This window comes from Triticum dicoccoides, chromosome 2A, assembly GCF_002162155.2.
Source record: "Triticum dicoccoides isolate Atlit2015 ecotype Zavitan chromosome 2A, WEW_v2.0, whole genome shotgun sequence".
NCBI classification, from domain to species: Eukaryota; Viridiplantae; Streptophyta; class Magnoliopsida; order Poales; family Poaceae; genus Triticum; species Triticum dicoccoides.
This window is the reverse complement of record NC_041382.1, coordinates 295,982,624-296,002,808: the sequence shown is the minus strand read 5'-3', so window position 1 is coordinate 296,002,808 and position 20,185 is coordinate 295,982,624.

Sequence of the window (20,185 nt, the reverse complement as noted above, 5' to 3'; positions counted from 1 at the left end):
ATAGAGCGGGAGTAACAGACATCGCACACGATCCACACATACTAATCGTGTGCTCTCAAACGTTAAAACCTTCCAGGCGGTAGATATTTTCGAGATTACGAGGCAGTAATATTTTCTAGATTGCGAGGGATGCAAAGGCGGGAGTATTTCGGCAGCGAGCTAGTGTGCTTGACACGCCGGCTGTGGACTATAGCCGACGCACCTTCTCGCGTAAGCCATAGGCGTACTATACACCGACGGTGCTCCTAGATATTTTGTACTACATCTCACACAGTTGGTGATAGAAACAACTCTGTGGGGTCTACTTGATTTTTCATCTTCATTTGAATTACAAAATGGGGTCAAAGCGGTAATGGACCTTGTTTGCATTGCTAGACCTTTTATCTAGAGTGAACATGCAACTATATGTGTGTCGTAAAAAAATTGGAATTATTCAGGGTTCGTTTGGAAATTTTATACATTAAACTTGTTTTCTAGCCATTTCAGGTGCACAATTAAAAATTAAACTACATGCACATGCTCCGGTGCATATAAATTGGTTGAAAAGTCAAAGTTGTGTCCTTGGGTGCATGCTTAGGTCCCATGCAAGAAACGGGAATGAATTTAAAACACCAGGGCACTGTTGATTGCCGGCAAAATGTTGAGATACCTGGTTTTTGAATTCTGGCAAATCCAGAACTCGTCTGAAATTCATGAAACATGGTATGGTATCATAGCAGCATCAACATGCCGTGGTAAAAAAATTGTCCCATTAGGGGAAGGTTTGGGTATAAGCTTCTCACAAACCAGAGCTTCTCACAACAAGCCTGATGGTTTCGGTACGGAATGTGCCACCTTTGGGGAAGAAACAATATCCATTGCCTCTTATTGCTTTCAAAAAATTTCTAGTGCCAACAAACAAAAACAGGAGTGTTGTGTTAAGTTTTGGAATTTTTGGGGGTTCGTTTGGACATTTTTATACATTAACTGGGTTTTCTAGGCATTTTATGTGCATAATTCAAATTTGTCATACATGCACATGCTCCGGTGCATATAAATTGGTTGAAAAATTAAATCTATGTCCTTGGGTCCATGCTTAGGTCCCATGCAAGAAATGGGAATGAATTTCAAACATCAGGGCACTGTTGATTGCCGGCAAAACATTGAGATACCAGGATTTTAAATTCTAGTAAATCCAAAATTCGTCTGAAATTCATGAAACTTGGCATGGTATCATGGAGCGGCATCAACATGCCATGGTAAAAAATTTGTCCCATTTAGGGGCAGGTTTGGGTATAAGCTTCTCACGAACTAGAGCTTCTCACAACAAGCCTGATGTTTTCGGTATGGGATGTGCCACCTTTGGGGACAAAATGATATCCGTTGCCTCTTATTGCTTTAAATTTTTTGCTAGTACCAACAAAGAACAACAGGAGTGTTTTGTTAATTTTTGGAATTTTTTGGGGTTCGTTTGGACACTTTTATACATTAACTGGGGTTTCTAGGCATTTTATGTTCATAATTCAAATTTGAAATACATGCACATGCTTCGGTACTTATAAATTGGTTGAAAAATCATATCTGTGTCCTTGGGTGCATCCTTAGGTCCCATGCAAGAAATGGGAATGAATTTCAAACACCAGGGCACTTTTGATTGCCGGCAAAATGTTGAGATACCTGGCTTTTAAATTCTAGTAAATCTGAAACTCGTCTGAAATTCATGAAACTTGGCGTGGTATCATGGAGCGGCATCAACATGTCGTGGTAAACAATTTGTCCCATTTGGGGCAGGTTTGGGTATAATCTTGTCACAAACCAAAGCTTCTCACAACAAGCGTGATGGTTTCGGTAAGGAACGTGCCATCTTTTGGGGACAAAACGATATCCGCTGCCTCTTATTGCTTTCAAATATTTTCTAGTGCCATGCTAGAACAACAGGAGTGTTGTGTTAAGTTTTGGAATTTTGAGGGGTTCGTTCGGTCATTTTTATACATTAACTGGGTTTTCTAGGCATATTATTTGCATAATTCAAATTTGAAATACATGCACATGCTCCGTTGCACATAAATTGGTTGAAAAATTAAATATGTGTCCTTGGGTGCATGCTTAGGTCCCATGCATGAAGTGAGAATGAATTTCAAACACCAGGGCACAATTGATTGCCGGCAAAATGTTGAGATACCTGGCTTTTAAATTCTAGTAAATCCGAAACTAGTCTGAAATTCATGAAACCTGGCATGGTATCAAGGAGCGGCATCAACATGGCATGGTAAAAAATTTGTCCCATTTGGGGCATGTTTGGGTATAAGCTTCTCACAAACGAGAGCTTCTCACAACAAGCCTGATGGTTTTCATACGGAACGATATCCGTTGCCTCTTATTGCTTCCAAAAAAATTCATTAACTGGGTTTTTAGGCATTTTATGTGCATAATACAAATTTGAAATACATGCACAAGCTCTAGTGAATATAAATTGGTCCAAAAATCAAATCTCTATCCTTGGGTGCATGCTTAGGTCCCATGCAAGAAATGGGAATGAATTTCAAACACCAGTGCACTGTTGATTGCCGGCAAAATGTTGAGATACATGGCTTTTAAATTCTAGTAAATCCAAAACACGTCTCAAATTTATGAAACTTGGCATGGTATCATGGAGCGGCATCAACATGCCGTGTTAAAAAATTGTCCCATTTGGGGCAGGTTTGGGTATAAGCTTCTCATAAACCTCAGCTTCTCACAACAAGCCTGATGGTTTCGGAATGGAACGTGCCACCTTTGGGGACGAAACGATATCTATTGCTTCTAATTGCTTTCAAATTTTTTCTAGTGCCAACATAGAACAACATGAGTGTTGTGTTAAGTTTTCGAATATTTCAGGGTTCGGTTGGGCATTTTTATACACTAACTGGGTTTCCTAGGCATTTTATGTGCATAATTCAAATTTTAAATACATGCACATGATCAGGTGCATATAAATTTGTGGAAAAATCAAATTTGTGTCCTTGGGTGCATGCTTAGGTCCCATGCAAGAAATGGGAATGACTTTCAAACACCTGGGCACTGTTCACTTCCGGCAAAACGTTGAGATACTTGGCTTTTAAATTCTAGTAAATCCAAAACTCGTGTGAAATTCATGAAACATGGCATGGTATCATGGAGCGACATCTACATGCTGTGGTAAAAAATTGTCCCATTTGGGGCAGGTTTGGGTATAAGCTTCTCGCAAACCAGAGCTTCTTACAACAAGCCTGATGGCTTCGGTACGGAACGTGCCACCTTTGGATATGAAACGACATCCGTGGCCTCTTATTGCTTTCGAAAATTTTCTAGTGCCAACATAGAATAACAGGATTGTTGTGTTACGCTTTGGAATTTTTCGAGGTTCATTAGGAAATTTTTATACATTAACTAGGTTTTCTAGGCATTTTATGTGCATAATTCAAATTTCAAATACATGCACATGCTCCTGTGCATATAAATTGGTTGAAAAATCAAATCTGTGTCCCTGGGTGCATGCTTAGGTCCCATGCAAGAAATTGGAATGAATTTCACACACCTGGGCAGTGTTCATTGCCGGCAAAACGTAGAGATACTTGGTTTTAAATTCTATTAAATCCAAAACTCGTGTGAAATTCATGAAACTTGGCATGGTATCATGGAGCGACATCAACATTTTTCTGCCGTGGGAAAAAATTGTTTCGGAAAGGAACGTGCCACCTTTGGGGACGAAACGATATCGGTGGCCTCTTATTGCTTTCGAAAATTTTCTAGTGCCAACATAGAACAACAGGAGTGTTGTGTTAAGTTTTCGTATTTTTCTGGGTTTGTTTGGAAATTTTTATATGCATAATTCAAATTTCAAAAACATGCACATGCTCCAGTGCATATAAATTGCTTAAAAAAATCAAATATGTGTCCTTGGGTGCATGCTTAGATACCATAAAAGAAACGGGAACGGATTTCAAACACAAGGGCACCGTTGATTGCCTGCAAAACATTGAGATACCTGGCTTTTAAATTCTAGTAAATCCAAAACTCGTCTGAAATGCATGAAACTTGGCATGGTATCATGAAGCGACAACAACATGTTGTGGTAAAAAATTTGTCCCATTTGGAACAGGTTTGGGTATAAGCTTATCACAAACCAGAGCTTCTCACAACAAGCCTGATAGTTTCGGTACAGAACGTGCCACCTTTGGGGACGAATGTATATCCGTTGCCTTTTATTTCTTTCAAAAAAATTTAGTGCCAGCATATAACAATAGGAGTGTTGTTTTAAGTTTGGAATTTTTCGGGGTTCGTTTCGACATTTTTATAAATTAACTGGGTTTTCTAGGCATTTTATGTGCATAATTCAAATTTGAAATACATGCACATGATCTGGTGCATATAAATTTGTTGAAAAATCAAATCGGTGTCCTGGGGTGCATGCTTAGGTCCCATGCAAGAAATGGGAATGACTTTCAAACACCATATGCACTGTTAATTGCCGGCAAAATGTTGAGATACTTGGCTTTTAAATTCTAGTAAATCCAAAACTCGTCTGAAATTCATGAAACTTGGCATGGTATCATGGAACAACATCAACATGCCGTGGTAAAAAAACTGTCCCATATGGGGTAGGTTTGGGTATAAGCTTCTCACAAACCAGAGCTTCTTACAACAAGCCTGATGCTTTCGGTACGGAATGTGCCACGTTTGAGGGTGAAACGATATCAGTTGACTCTTATTTTTTTTCCAAGATTTTCTAGTGCCAACATAGAACAACAGGAGTGTTGTGTCAAGTTTTGGATTTTTTCGGGGTTCGTTTGGACATTTTTATACATTAATTGGGTTTTCTAGGCATTTTATGTGCATAATTCAAATTTGAAATACATGCAAATGCTCCGGTGCATATAAATTGGTCGAAACATCCAATATGTGTCCTTGGGTACTGAAACGTCCATTTTGCATCATGCTTTTATATCAATATTTATTACATTATGGGCTGTTATTACACATTATGTCACAATACTTATGCTTAATCTCTCTTATTTTACAAGGTTTACATAAAGAGGGAAAATGCCGGCAGCTGGGATTCTGACTGGAAAAGGAGCAAATATTAGAGACCTATTCTGCACAGCTCCAAAAGTCCTGAAACTTCACGGATGATGTTTTCCAAATATATAAAAAACATTGAGCGCAAGAACTTCACCAGGGGGGCCACACCCTGCCCACGAGGGTGGGGGGCGCGCCCTACCCCCCTGGGCGCGCCCCTACCTCGTGGGCCCCCTGGTGGCCCTCCGGTGACTATCTTCTGCTATATGGACTCTTTCGATGGGAAAAAAATCATAAGCCATCTTCTCGGACGAAACTACGCCGCCACGAGGCGGAACCAATCTGGGGTTCTGGCGGCATTTTTCTGCCAGGGAAACTTCCCTCCCGGAGGGGGAAATCATCACCATCGTCATCACCAACGCTCCTCTCATCAGGAGAGGGCAATCTCCATCAACATCTTCATCAGCACCATCTCATCTCAAAACCCTAGTTCATCTCTTGTATCCAATTCTTGTCTCCAAGTCCGGGATTGGTGCTAGTAGGTTTCTAGTAGTGTTAATTACTCCTTGTAGTTGATGCTAGTTGATTTAATTGGTGGAAGATGATATGTTCAGATCCTATATGCACATTAATACCCCTCTGATTATGAACATGTTTATGCTTTGTGAGTAGTTACTTTTGTTCCTGAGGACATGGGAGAAGTCTTGCTATTAGTAGTCATGTGAATTTGGTATTCGTTTGATATTTTGATAAGATGTATGTTGTCTCTCCTGTAGTGGTGTTATGTGAATGCCGACTACATGACACTTCACCATTGTTTGGGCCTAGAGGAAGGCATTGGGAAGTAATAAGTAGATGATGGGTTGCTAGAGTGACAGAAGCTTAAACCCTAGTTTATGCGTTGCTTTGTAAGGGGCTGATTTGGATCCATATGTTTCATGCTATGGTTAGGTTTACCTTAATACTTTTGTTGTATTTGCGGATGCTGGAAATAGAGATTAATCATAAGTGGTATGCTTGTCCAAGTGAGGGCAGCACCCAAGCACCGGTCCACCCACATACCAAATTATCAAAGTACCGAGCGCGAATCATATGAGCGTGATGAAAAGTAGTTTGACGATATTCCCACGTGTCCTCGGGAGCGCTTTACATCATATAAGAGTTTGTCCAGGCTTGTCCTTTTCTACAAAAAGGATTGGGCTACCTTGCTGCACCTTATTTACTTTTGTTACTTGTTGCTCGTTACAAATTATCTTATCACAAAACTATCTGTTACCACTTATTTCAGTACTTGCAGAGAATACCTTGCTGGAAACCGCTTATCATTTCCTTCTGCTCCTCGTTGGGTTCGACACTCTTACTTATCGAAAGGACTATGATAGATCCCCTATACTTGTGGGTCATCAAGACTCTTTTCTGGTGCCGTTGCCGGGGAGTGAAGCGCCTTTGGTAGGTGGAATTTGGTAAGGAAAAATTTATATAGCGTGCTGAAATTTACTATCACTTGTTACTATGGAAAGTAATCCTCCGAGGGGCTTGTTCGGGGTATCTTCACTCTGACCAGTAGAGCAAATAGTTGCTCCTCAACCTACTGAACCTACTGAAAATGAAAATGCTTGCTTTGAAATTCCTTTGGGTATGGTAGAAAAACTGCTAGCTAATCCTTTTTAGGAGATGGAACAAAACATCCTGATGAGCATCTAATATATGTGGATGAAGTTTGTGGATTATTTAAGCTTGCAGGTGTACCCGGAGATGTTGTTAAGAAGAAGGTCTGCCCTTTATCTTTGAGGGGAGATGCATCGACATGGTATAGGCTATGTGATGATATGGAGTCTTGGAACTACAAACGATTGAAATTGGAATTTCATCAAAAGTTTTATCCTATGCATCTTGTTCATCGTGATCACAATTATATATATAATTTTTGGCCTCGCGAAGGAGAAAGCATCGCTCAAGCTTGGGGGAGGCTTTAATCAATGTTATATTCATGCCCCAATCATGAGCTCTCAAGAGAAATGATTATTCAAAATTTTTATGCTTGGCTTTGTGGTAACAATCGCACCATGCTTGATACTTCTTGTGCTGGCTCTTTTATGATGAAGACTATTGAATTCAAATGGGATTTATTGGAAAGAATTAAATGCAACTCTGAAGATTGGGACCTCGACAATGGTAAGGAGTCAGGTATGACACCTAGTTTTGATTGTGTTAAATCTTTTATGGATACCGATATTTTTTGTAAATTTAGCACTAAATATGGACTTGACTCTGAGATAGTAGCTTCTTCCTGTGAATCTTTTGCTGCTTATGTTGATCTCCCCAAGGAGAAGTGGTTTAAATATCATCCTCCCATAGAAGTAAAAGTAGCTGCACCTATTAAAGTTGAAGAAAAGACTATTACTTATAAGGATCCTATTGTTCCTACTTCTTATGTTGAGAAACTGCCTTTCCCTGTTAGGATAAAGGATCATGCTAAAGCTTCAACTGTGGTTCGTAAAAGCAATATTAAAAAATATACACCTCCTAAGCAAGTTAAAGTTGAACCTAATATGGCTATTGTTAAAGATCTCTTGTCTGATAATATAGATGGGCATGTTATTTATTTCTGTAATGAAACTGCTAGAATTGCTAAACCCCGTGATACAGATAAACCTAGACATGTGGTAGGCATGCCTATTATTTCTGTTAAAATAGGAGATCATTGTTATCATGGCTTGTGTGATATGGGTGCTAGTGCTAGTACAATACCTATTGATTTATACAAAGAAATTATGCATGACATTGCACCCGCTGAGTTAGAAGATATTGATGTCACAATTAAACTTGCTAATAGAGATACTATTTCACCAATGGGAATTGTTAGAGATGTTGAAGTCTTGTGTGGGAAAACTAAATATCCTGCTGATTTTCTTGTTCTTGGTTCCCCACAAGATAGTTTTTGTTCCATTATATTTGGTAGACCCTTCTTAAATACTGTTAATGCTACCATAGATTGCAAAAGGGATGTTGTTACTGTCGGTTTAGATGATATGACTCATGAATTTAATTTTTCTAAATTTAGTAGACAACACCGTGAAGAAGAATTACCTAGTAAGGATGAAATTATTGGTCTTGCTTCCATGCCGTACCTCCTAGTGATCCTTTAGAACAATATTTGCTAGAACATGAAAATGATATGTTTATGAATGAAAGAAGGGAATTAGATAAAGTATTCTTTAAACAGGAACCTATTCTGAAAAACAATTTACCTATTGAAATCCTAGGGGATCCACCTCCACACAAGGGTGATCCCGTGTTTGAGCTTAAACCGTTACCTGATACTCTTAAATATGCTTATCTTGATGAGAAAAAGATATACCCTGTTATTATTAGTGCTAACCTTTCAGAACATGAACAAGAGAGATTATTAAAAACTCTGAAGAAGCACCATGCTGCTATTGGGTATACTCTTAATGATCTTAAGGGCATTAGTCCCACTCTATTTCAACATAAAATTAATTTGGAAGAAGATGCTAAACTAGTTCGTAATCATCAACGCCGTCGGAATCCTAAAATGAAAGAAGTGGTAAGAAAGGAGATACTAAAGCTCCTTGAAGCAGGTATAATTTATCCCGTTGCTGATAGTAAGTGGGTAAGTCCTGTCCATTGTGTCCCTAAGAAGGGAGGTATTACTGTTGTTCCTAATGATAAAGATGAATTGATTCCTCAAAGAATTATTACTGGTTATAGGATGGTAATTTATTTCCACAAATTAAATAAGGCTACTAAAAAGATCATTACCCCTTACCTTTTATCGATCAAATGCTAGAAAGATTATCCAAACATACACATTTTTGCTTTCTAGATGGTTATTCTGGTTTCTCTCAAATACCTGTGTCAGCCAAAGATCAATCAAAGACTACTTTTACTTGCCCTTTTGGTACTTTCGCTTATAGACGTATGCCTTTTGGTTTATGTAATGCACCTGCTACCTTTCAAAGATGCATGATGGCTATATTCTCTGACTTTTGTGAAAAGATTTGTGAGGTTTTCATGGACGACTTTTCCGTCTATGGATCTTCTTTTGATGATTGCTTGAGCAACCTTGATCGAGTTTTGTAGAGATGTGAAGAAACAAAGAGATCATGTGACTCTTATGGAGAGTAATGAGCTCACATAGAAAGAGTATGATGAATAAAAGTTGTTGAGAGTTGACAAACATAGTTTTGATCATCGTTGCAATTAATAGGAAGTAATAAAGAAAGAGAGGTTTTCACATATAAATATACTATCTTGGACATCTTTTATGATTGTGAGCACTCATTAAAATATGACATGCTAAAGAGTTGACAGTGGACAAGGAAGACAACGTAATGGGTTATGTTTTCTTACATCTGAGATAAATTATATTGTCATTGGATCCTCTAACATGTTGAGCTTGCGTTTCCCCCTCATGCTAGCCAAATTCATTGCACCAAGTAGAGATACTACTTGTGCTTCCAAATACCCTTAAACCAGTTTTGCCATGAGAGTCCACCATACCTACCTATGGGTTGAGTAAGATCCATCAAGTAAGTTGTCATCGGTGCAAGCAATAAAAATTGCTCTCTAAATATGTATGATTGATTGGTGTGATAGAAATAAGCTTTATACAATCGTGTGATATGGAAGTAATAAAAGCGACAAACTACATAATAAAGGTCCATATCACAAGTGGTAATATAAAGTGACGTTCTTTCGCATTAGGATTTTGTGCATCCAACCATAAAAGTGCATGACAACCTCTGCTTCCCTCTGCGAAGGGCCTATCTTTTACTTTTATCTCCTATACTGCAAAAGAGTCAAGGTGATCTTCACCCTTCCTTTTTACATTTTATCCCTTGGCAAGCACAATATGTTGGAAAGATCCTGGTAAATATGGCTAATTGGATGTGGGTTTTCATGAACTATTACTATTGACATTACCCTTGTGGTCAAACGTTGGGAGGCAAAACTAAAAGCCCCTATCTTTCTCTGTGTCCGATTAAAACTCCATATCCATAAGTATTGCGTGAGTGTCAGCAATTGTGAAAGACTATATGATAGTCGAGTATGTGGACTTGCTGAAAAGCTCTTATACATTGACTCTTTCCTATGTTATGATAAATTGCAATTGCTTCAATGACTGAGATTAAAGTTTGTTAGTTTCCAATGAAGCTTACGATTCATACTTGATATTGTGATTGAATTATTACTCTAGCATAAGATATCATATGACAAGAATTATATAAGTTGTTGCTCTAAGAATGATCATGATGCCCTCATGTCCATATTTTATTTTTATCGACACCTTCATCTCTAAACATGTGGTCATATTTTTCAATTTCGGCTTTTCGCTTGAGGACAAGCAAGGTCTAAGCTTGGGGGAGTTGATACGTCCATTTTGCATCATGCTCTTATATCAATATTTATTGCATTATGGGCTGTTATTACAAATTATGTCACAATACTTATGCTTATTGTCTCTTATTTTACAAGGTTTACATAAAGAGGGAGAATGCTGGCAGTTGGGATTCTGGCTGGAAAAGGAGCAAATAGTAGAGACCTATTCTGCACAGCTCCAGAAGTCCTAAAACTTCACGGATGATGTTTTCCAAATATATAAAAAACATTGAGTGCAAGAACTTCACCAGGGGGCCACACCCTGCCCACGAGGGTGGGGGGCGCGCCCTACCCCCTGGGCGCATCCCCCTACCTTGTGGGCCCCCTGGTGGCCCTCCGGTGACCATCTTCTGCTATATGGACTCTTTCGATGGGAAAAAATCATGAGCCATCTTCTCGGACAAAACTCCGCCGCCACGAGGCGGAACCTTGGCGGAACCCATCTAGGGTTCTGGTGGGGCTGTTCTCCGGGGAAACTTCCCTCCCAGAGGGGGAAATCATCACCATCGTCATCATCAACGCTCCTCTCATCAGGAGAGGGCAATCTCCATCAACATCTTCATCAGCACCATCTCATCTCAAAACCCTAGTTCATCTCGTGTATCCAATTCTTGTCTCCAAGTCCGAGATTGGTGCTAGTAGTTTGCTAGTAGTGTTACTTACTCCTTGTAGTTGATGCAAGTTGGTTTAATTGGTGGAAGATCATATGTTCAGATCCAATATGCACATTAATACCCCTCTGATTATGAACATGTTTATGCTTTGTGAGTAGTTACTTTTGTTCCCGAGGACATGGGACAAGTCTTGCTATTAGTAGTCATGTGAATTTGGTATTCGTTCGATATTTTGATAAGATGTATGTTGTCTCTCCTCTAGTGGTGTTATGTGAACGTCGACTACATGACAGTTGACCATTGTTTGGGCCTAGAGGAAGGCATTGGGAAGTATGTAGATGATGGGTTGCTAGAGTGACAGAAGCTTAAACCCTAGTTTATGTGTTGCTTCGTAAGGGGCTGATTTGGATCCATATGTTTCATGCTATGGTTAGGTTTACCTTAATACTTTTGTTGTATTTGCATATGCTTGCAATAGAGGTTAATCATAAGTGGGATGCTTGTCCAAGTGAGGGCAGCACCCAAGCACCTGTCCACCCACATACCAAATTATCAAAGTACCGAACGCGAATCATATGAGCGTGATAAAAACTAGCTTGACGATATTCCCATGTGTCCTCGGGAGCGCTTTACATCATATCAGAGTTTGTCCAGGCTTGTCCTTTGCAACAAAAAGGATTGGGCCACCTTGCTGCACCTTATTTACTTTTGTTACTTGTTGCTCGTTACAAATTATCTTATCACAAAACTATCTGTTACCACTTATTTTAGTACTTGCACAGAATACCTTGCTGGAAACCGCTTATCATTTCCTTTTGCTCCTCGTTGGGTTCGACACTCTTACTTATCGAAAGGACTACGATAGATCCCCTATACTTGTGGATCATCAGGTGCATGCTTAGGTCCCATGCAAGAAATGGGAATGAATTTCAAACATCAGGGCACTGTTGATTGCCGGCAAAACATTGAGATACCAGGATTTTAAATTCTAGTAATTCCAAAACTCGTCTAAAATTCATGAAACTTGGCATGGTATCATGGAGCAGCATCAACATGCCATGGTAAAAAAGTTGTCCCATTTGGGGCAGGTTTGGGTATAAGCTTCTCACAAGCCAGAGCTTCTCAGAACAAGCCCGATGGTTTCGGTACGAACATGCAACCTTTGGGGATAAAAGGATATATATTGCCTCTTATTGCTTTTAGAAAATTTCTAGTGCCAACATAGAACAACAGGAGTGTTGTGTTAATTTTTGGAATTTCTCGGGGTTCGTTTGGACATTTTTATGCATTAACTGGGGTTTCTAGGCATTTTATGTGCTTAATTCAAATTTCAAATACATGCACATGATCCGGTGCATATAAATTGGTTGAAAAATCAAATTTGTGTCCTTGGGTGCATGCTTAGGTCCCATGCAAGAAACGGGAATGACTTTCAAACACCAGGGCATTGCTGATTGCCGGCAAAACGTTGAGATACCTGGCTTTTAAATTCTAGTAATCCAAAACTTGTCTGAAATTCATGAAACTTGGCATGGAATCATGGAGTGACATCAACATGCCATGGTAAAAAATTTGTCCCATTTGGGGCAGGTTTGGGTATAAGCTTCCCACAAACCAGAGCTTCTTACAACAAGCCTGATGCTTTCGGTACGGAACGTGCCACCTTTGGGGACGAAACGATATCCATTGCCTCTGCTTTCTTTAATTTTTTTTCTAGTGCCAACATAGAACAACATGAGTGTTATGTGAAGTTTTGGAATTTTCGAGGTTCGTTTGGATATTTTCATACATTCACTGGGTTTTCTAGGCATTTTATGTGCATAATTCAAATTTGAAATACATGCACATGCTCCGGTGCATATAAATTGGTCGAAAAATCAAATATGTGTCCTTGGGTGCATGCCTAGGTCCCATGCAAGAAATGGGAATGAATTTCAAACACCAAGGCACTATTGATTGCCGGCAAAACATTGAGATACCTAGCTTTTAAATTCTAGTAAATCCGAAACTCGTCTGAAATTCATGAAACTTGGCATGGTATGATGGAGCTGCATCAACATGCTGTGGTAAAAAAATTGTCCCATTTGGGGTAGGTTTGGGTATAAGCTTCTCACGAGCGAACGGTTCTCACAACAAGCATGATGGTTTCGGTACGGAATGTGCCACCTTTTGGGACGAAACGATATCCGTTGCCTCTGATTGCTTTGAAAAAATTTATAGTGCCAACATAGAACAACAGGAGTGTTTTCTTAAGTTTTGGAATTTTTCGCGGTTCGTTTGGACATTTTTATACATTAACTGGGTTTTCTAGGCATTTTATGTGCATGATTCAAATTTGGAATACGTGCACATGATCCGGTGCATATAAATTCATTGAAAAGTCAAATCAGTGTCCTTAGGTGCATGCTTAGGTTCCATGCAGGAAATGGGAATGAATTTGGCTTTTAAATTCTAGTAAATCCAAAACTCGTTTGAAATTCATGAAACTTGGCATGGTATCATGGAACAGCATCAACATGCCATGGTAAAAAAATTGTCCCATTTGGGGCAGGTTGGGTTTTAGCTTCTCACAAACCAGAGCTTCTCACAACAAGCCTAATGGTTTCAGTACGAAACGTGCCACCTTTGGGGAAGAAACGATATCTGTTGCCTGTTATTGCTTTCAAAAAAATTCTAGTGCCAACATAAAACAACAGGAGTGTTGTGTTAAGTTTTCAAATTTTTCGGGGTTCGTTTGGACATTTTTATACATTAACTCGGTTTTCTAGACATTTTATGTGCATAATTCAAATTTGAAATACATGCACGTGCTCCGGTGCATATAAATTGGTCGAAAAATCAAATCTATGTCCTCGGGTGCATGCTTAGGTCCTATGCAAGAAATGGGAATGAGTTTAAAACACCATGGCACTGTTGATTGCCGGAAAAACGTTGAGATACCTGGTTTAAAATTCATGAAACCTGGCATGGTATCATGGAGCGGCATCGACATGCCGTGGTAAAAAAATTGTCCCATTTGGGGCAAGTTTGGGTATAAGCTTCTCACAAGCCAGAGCTTCTTACCACAAGCCTGATGGTTTTGGTACGGAACGTGCCACCTTTGGGGATTAAACGATATATGTTGCCTCTTATTGCTTTCAAGAAACTTCTAGTGCCAACATAGAACAACAGGAGTGTTGTGTTAAGTTTTGGATTTTTTCGGGGTCCGTTTGGACATTTTTATACATTAACTAGGTTTTCTAGGCATTTTATGTGCATAATTGAAATTTGAAATACATGCACATGCTCCGGTGCAAATTAAAAGGTTGAAAAATCAGATCTGTGTCCTTGGGTGCATGCTTAGGTCCCATGCAAGAAATGGGAATGAATTCAAACACCAAGGCACCGTTCATTGCTGGCAAAACGTTGAGATACTAGGCTTTTAAATTCTAGCAAATCCAAAACTCATTTGAAATTCACGAAACATTGTATGGTATCATGGAGCGACATCAACATGCCGTGGTAAAAAATTTGTCCCATTTGGGGCATGTTTGGGTATAAGCTTCTCACAAACCAGAGCTTCTTACAACAAGCCTGATGGTTCCTCTATGGAACATGCCACATTTCGGGACGAAACGGTATCCGTTGCCTCTTATTGCTTTTGAAAATTTTCTAGTGCCAACATAGAACAACAGGAGTGTTGTGTTAATATTCAGAATTTTTCGGGGTTCATTTGGACATTTTTACACATTAACTAGGTTTTCTAGGCATTTTACGTGCATAATTCAAATTTGAAATATGTGCACATGCTCCGGTGCATATAAATTGGTTGAAAAATCAAATCTGTGTCCTTGGGTGCATGCTTAGGTCCCATGCAGGAAACAGGAATGAATTTGAAACACCAGGGCACTGTTGATTGCCGGCAAAACGTTGAGATACCTGGCTTTTAAATTCTAGGAAATCCCAAACTCATATGAATTTCATGAAACATGGCATGGAATCATGGAGCGGCATCAACATGCCATGGTAAAAATTTGTCCCATTTGGGGCAGCTTTGGGTATAAGCTTCTCACAAACCAGAGCTTCCCACAAAAAGCCTGATGGTTTCGGTACGGAACGTGCCACCTTTGGGGGCGAAACGATATTTGTTGCCTCTTATTGCATTCAAAAATTTTCTAGTTCCAACATAGAACAAGAGGAGTGTTGTTTTAAGTTTTGGAATTTTTCAGGGTTCGTTTGGAGATTTTCATACATTAATTGGGTTTTCTAGGCATTTTATGTACATAATTCTAATTTGAAATACATGCAGATGCTCCGATGCATATAAATTGGTCGAAAAATGAAATTTATGTCCTTGGGTGCATGCTTAGGTTCCATGCAGGAAATGGGAATGAATTTGGCTTTTAAATTCAAGTAAATCCAAAACTCGTCTGGAATTCATGAAACTTGGCATGGTATCATGGAACAGCATCAACATGCCGTGGTAAAAAAACTGTCCCATATGGGGTAGGTTTGGGTATAAGCTTCTCACAAACCAGAGCTTCTCACAACAGGCCTAATGGTTTCAGTATGAAACGTGCCACCTTTGGGGAAGAAACAATATCTGTTGCCTATTATTGCTTTCAAAAAAATTCTAGTGCCAACATAAAACAACAGGAGTGTTGTGTTAAGTTTTCAAATTTTTCGGGGTTCGTTTGGACATTTTTATACATTAACTCGGTTTTCTAGACATTTTATGTGCATAATTCAAATTTGAAATACATGCACGTGCTCCGGTGCATATAAATTGGTCAAAAAATCAACTCTATGTCCTTGGGTGCATGCTTAGGTCCCATGCAAGAAATGGGAATGAGTTTAAAACACCATGGCACTGTTGATTGCCGGCAAAACGTTGAGATACCTGGTTTAAAATTCATGAAACCTAGCATGGTATCATGGAGCGACATCAACATGCCGTGGTAAAAAAATTGTCCCATTTGGGGCAAGTTTGGGTATAAGCTTCTCACAAACCAGAGCTTCTTACCACAAGCCTGATGGTTTTGGTACGGAACGTGCCACCTTTGGCGATGAAATGATATATGTTGCCTCGTATCGCTTTCAAGAAACTTCTAGTGCCAACATAGAACAACAGGAATGTTGTGTTAAGTTTTGGATTTTTTCGGGGTTCATTTGGACATTTTTATACATTAACTAGGTTTTCTAGGCATTTTATGTGCATAATTGAAATTTGAAATACATGCACATGCTCCGGTGAAAATTAATAGGTTGAAAAATCAAATCTGTGTCCTTATGTGCATGCTTAGGTCCCATGCAAGAAACGGGAATGAATTCAAACACCAAGGCACCGTTCATTGCTGGCAAAACGTTGAGATACTAGGCTTTTAAATTCTAGCAAATCCAAAACTCGTTTGAAATTCACGAAACATGGTATGGTATCATGGAGCGACATCAACATGCCGTGGTAAAAAATTTGTCCCATTTGGGGCATGTTTGGGTATAAGCTTCTCACAAACCAGAGCTTCTTACAACAAGCCTGATGGTTCCTCTACGGAACATGCCACATTTGGGGACGAAACGGTATCCGTTGCCTCTTATTGCTTTAAAAAAATTTCTAGTGCCAACATAGAACAACAGGAGTGTTGTGTTAATATTTGGAATTTTTCGGGGTTCATTTGGACATTTTTATACATTAACTAGGTTTTCTAGGCATTTTACGTGCATAATTCAAATTTGAAATATGTGCACATGCTTCGGTGCATATAAATTGGTTGAAAAATCAAATCTGTGTCCTTGGGTGCATGCTTAGGTCCCATGCAGGAAACGACAATGAATTTGAAACACCAGGGCACTGTTGATTGCCGGCAAAATGTTGAGATACCTGGCTTTTAAATTCTAGGAAATCCCAAACTCATCTGAATTTCATGAAACATGGCATGGAATCATGGAGCGGCATCAACATGCCATGGTAAAAATTTTTCCCATTTGGGGCAGCTTGGGTATAAGCTTCTCACAAATCAGAGCTTCCCACAAAAAGCCTGATGGTTTCGGTACGGAACGTGCCACCTTTGGGGGCGAAACGATATTTGTTGCCTCTTATTGCATTCAAAAATTTTCTAGTTCCAACATAGAACAACAGGAGTGTTGTTTTAAGTTTTGCAATTTTTCGGGGTTCGTTTGGACATTTTTATACATTAATTGGGTTTTCTAGGCATTTTATGTGCAAAATTCTAATTTGAAATACATGCAGATGCTCCGGTGCATATAAATAAGTCGAAAAATGAAATCTATGTCCTTGGGTGCATGCTTAGGTCCCGTGCAAGAAATGGGAATGACCTTAAAACACCAGGGCACTGTTGATTGCCAGCAAAACATTGAGATACCTGCTTTTTAAATTCTAGTAAATCCAGAACTCGTCTAAAATTCATGAAACCTCGCATGGTATCATAGAGCGGCATCAACATGCCGTGGTAAAAAAATTGTCTCATTTGGGGAAGGTTTGGGTATAAGCTTTTCACGAACCAGAGCTTCTCACAACAAGCCTGATGGTTTCGGTATGGAACGTGCCACCTTTGGGGACGAAACAATATCCGTTAAGTTTTGGAATTTTTCGGGGTTCGTTTGGACTTTTTATACATTAATTGGGTTTTCTAGGCAATGTATGTGCATAATTCAAATTTGAAATACATGCACATGCTCCGGTGCATATAAATTGGTCGAAAAATCAAATCTGTGTCCTTGGGTGCATGCTTAGGTCCCATGCAAGAAATGGGAATGAATTTTAAACACTAGGGCACTGTTGATTGCCGGCAAAATGTTGAGATACCTGGTTTTTAAATTCTAGTAAATCCAAAACTCATGTAAAATTCATGAAACCTGGAATGGTATCATGGAGCAGCATCAACATGCCGTGGTAAATAAATTGTCCCATTTGGGGCAGGTTTGGTATGAGTTTCTCACAAACCACAACTTCTCACAACAAGCCCGATGGTCCGGTGCAAATTAATTGGTTGAAAAATCAAATTTGTGTCCTTGGGTGCAAGCTTAGATCCCATGCAAGAAATGGGAATGTATTTCAAACACCAGGACACTCTTCATTGCCGGCAAAACATTGAGATACCTGGCTTTTAAATTCTAGTAAATCCAAAACTCGTCTGAAATTCATGAAACTTGGCATGGTATCATGGAGCGGCATCAACATGCCGTGGTCAACAAATTGTCCCATTTGTGGCAGGTTGGGGTATAAGCTTCTCACAAACCAGAGGTTCTTACAAAAAGCCTGATGGTTTTGGTACGGAACGTGCCACCTTTGGGGACGAAATGATATCTGTTGCCTCTTATTGCTTTCGAAAATTTTCTAGTGCCAACATAGAACAACAGGAGTGTTGTGTTAAGATTTGGAATTTTTGGGGTTCGTTTGGATATTTTTATACATTAACTCGGTTTTCTTGGCATTTTATGTGCATAATTCAAATTTGAAATACATGCACATGCTCCGGTGCATATAAATTGGTCAAAAAAATCAAATCTATGTCCTTGGGTGCATGCTTAGGCCCATGCAAGAAATGGGAATGAATTTAAAACACTAGGGCATTGTTGATTGTCGGCAAAATGTTGAGATACCTTTTTTTAAATTCTAGTAATTCCAGAACTCGTCTAAAATTCATGACACCTGGCATGGTATCATGGAACGACATCAACATGTTGTGGAAGAAAATTGTCCCATTTGGGGCAGGTTTGGGTACGAACTTCCCACAAACTAGAGCTTCTCACAACAAGCCTGATGGTTTCGGTACGGAATCTGCCACCTTTGGGGACGAAACGATATCTGTTGCCTCTTATTGCTTTCAAAATTTTTCTAGTGCCAACATAGAACAACATGAGTGTTGTGTTAAGTTTTGGAATTTTTGGGGCTTCGTTTGGACATTTTTATACATTAACTGGGTTTTATAGGAATTTTATGTGCATAATTTAAATTTGAAATACATGCACATGCTCCAATGCAAATTCATTGGTTGAAAAATCAAATCTGTCTCATTCAGTGCATGCTTATGTCCCATGCAAGTAATGTGAATGAATTTCAAACACCAGGGCACTGTTCATTGCTGGCAAAACATTGAGATACCCGGCTTTTAAATTCTAGTAATCCAAAACTCATTTGAAATTCATGAAACTTTGCATGGTATCATGGAGAGACATCAATATGACGTGGTAAAAAAATTGTCCCATTTGGGCAGGTTTGTGTAAAAGCTTCTCACAAACCAGAGCTTCCTACAACAAGCCTGATGGTTTCGGTACGGAACATGCCACCTTTGGGGACGAAACGATACGCTTGCCTCTTATTGCTTTAGAAAATTTTCTAGTAACAACATAGAACAACAGGAGTGTTGTGGTAAGTTCTTGAATTTTTCGGGGTTCGTTTGGACATTTTTATACATTAACTAGGTTTTCTAGGAATTTTATGTGCATAATTCAAATTTGAAATACATGCACAAGCTCCGGTGCAAATTAATTGGTTGAGAAATCAAATTTGTGTCCTTGGGTGCATGCTTAGGTCCCATACAAGAAATGGGAATGTATTTCAAACACCAGGGCACTGTTCATTGCCGGCAAAACGTTGAGATACCTAGCTTTTAAATTCCAGTAAATCCAAAACTCGTCTAAAGTTCATGAAACTTGGCATGGTATCGTGGAGCGACATCAACATGCTGTGGTAAAAAATTTGTCACATTTGGGGCAGGTTTGGGCATAAGCTTCTCACAAAACAAAGCTTCTTACAACAAGCCTGATGGTTTCGGTACGGAACGTGCCACCTTTGAGGACGAAATGATATTTGTTGCCTCTTATTGCTATCGAAAATTTTCTAGTGCCAACATAGAATAACAGGAGTGTTGTGTTAATATTTGGAATTTTTGGGGTTCATTTTGACATTTTTATAAATGAACTAGGTTTTCTTGGCATTCTATGTGCATAATTCAAATTTGAAATACATGCACATGCTCTAGTGCATATAAATTGGTTGACAAACCAAATCTGTGTCCTTGGGTGCATGCTTAGGTCCCATGCAAGAAATCGGAATTTATTTCAAACACCAGGGCACTGTTCATTGCCGGAAAATCATTGAGATACCTGGCTTTTCAATTCTAGTAAATCCCAAACTCATATGAATTTAATGA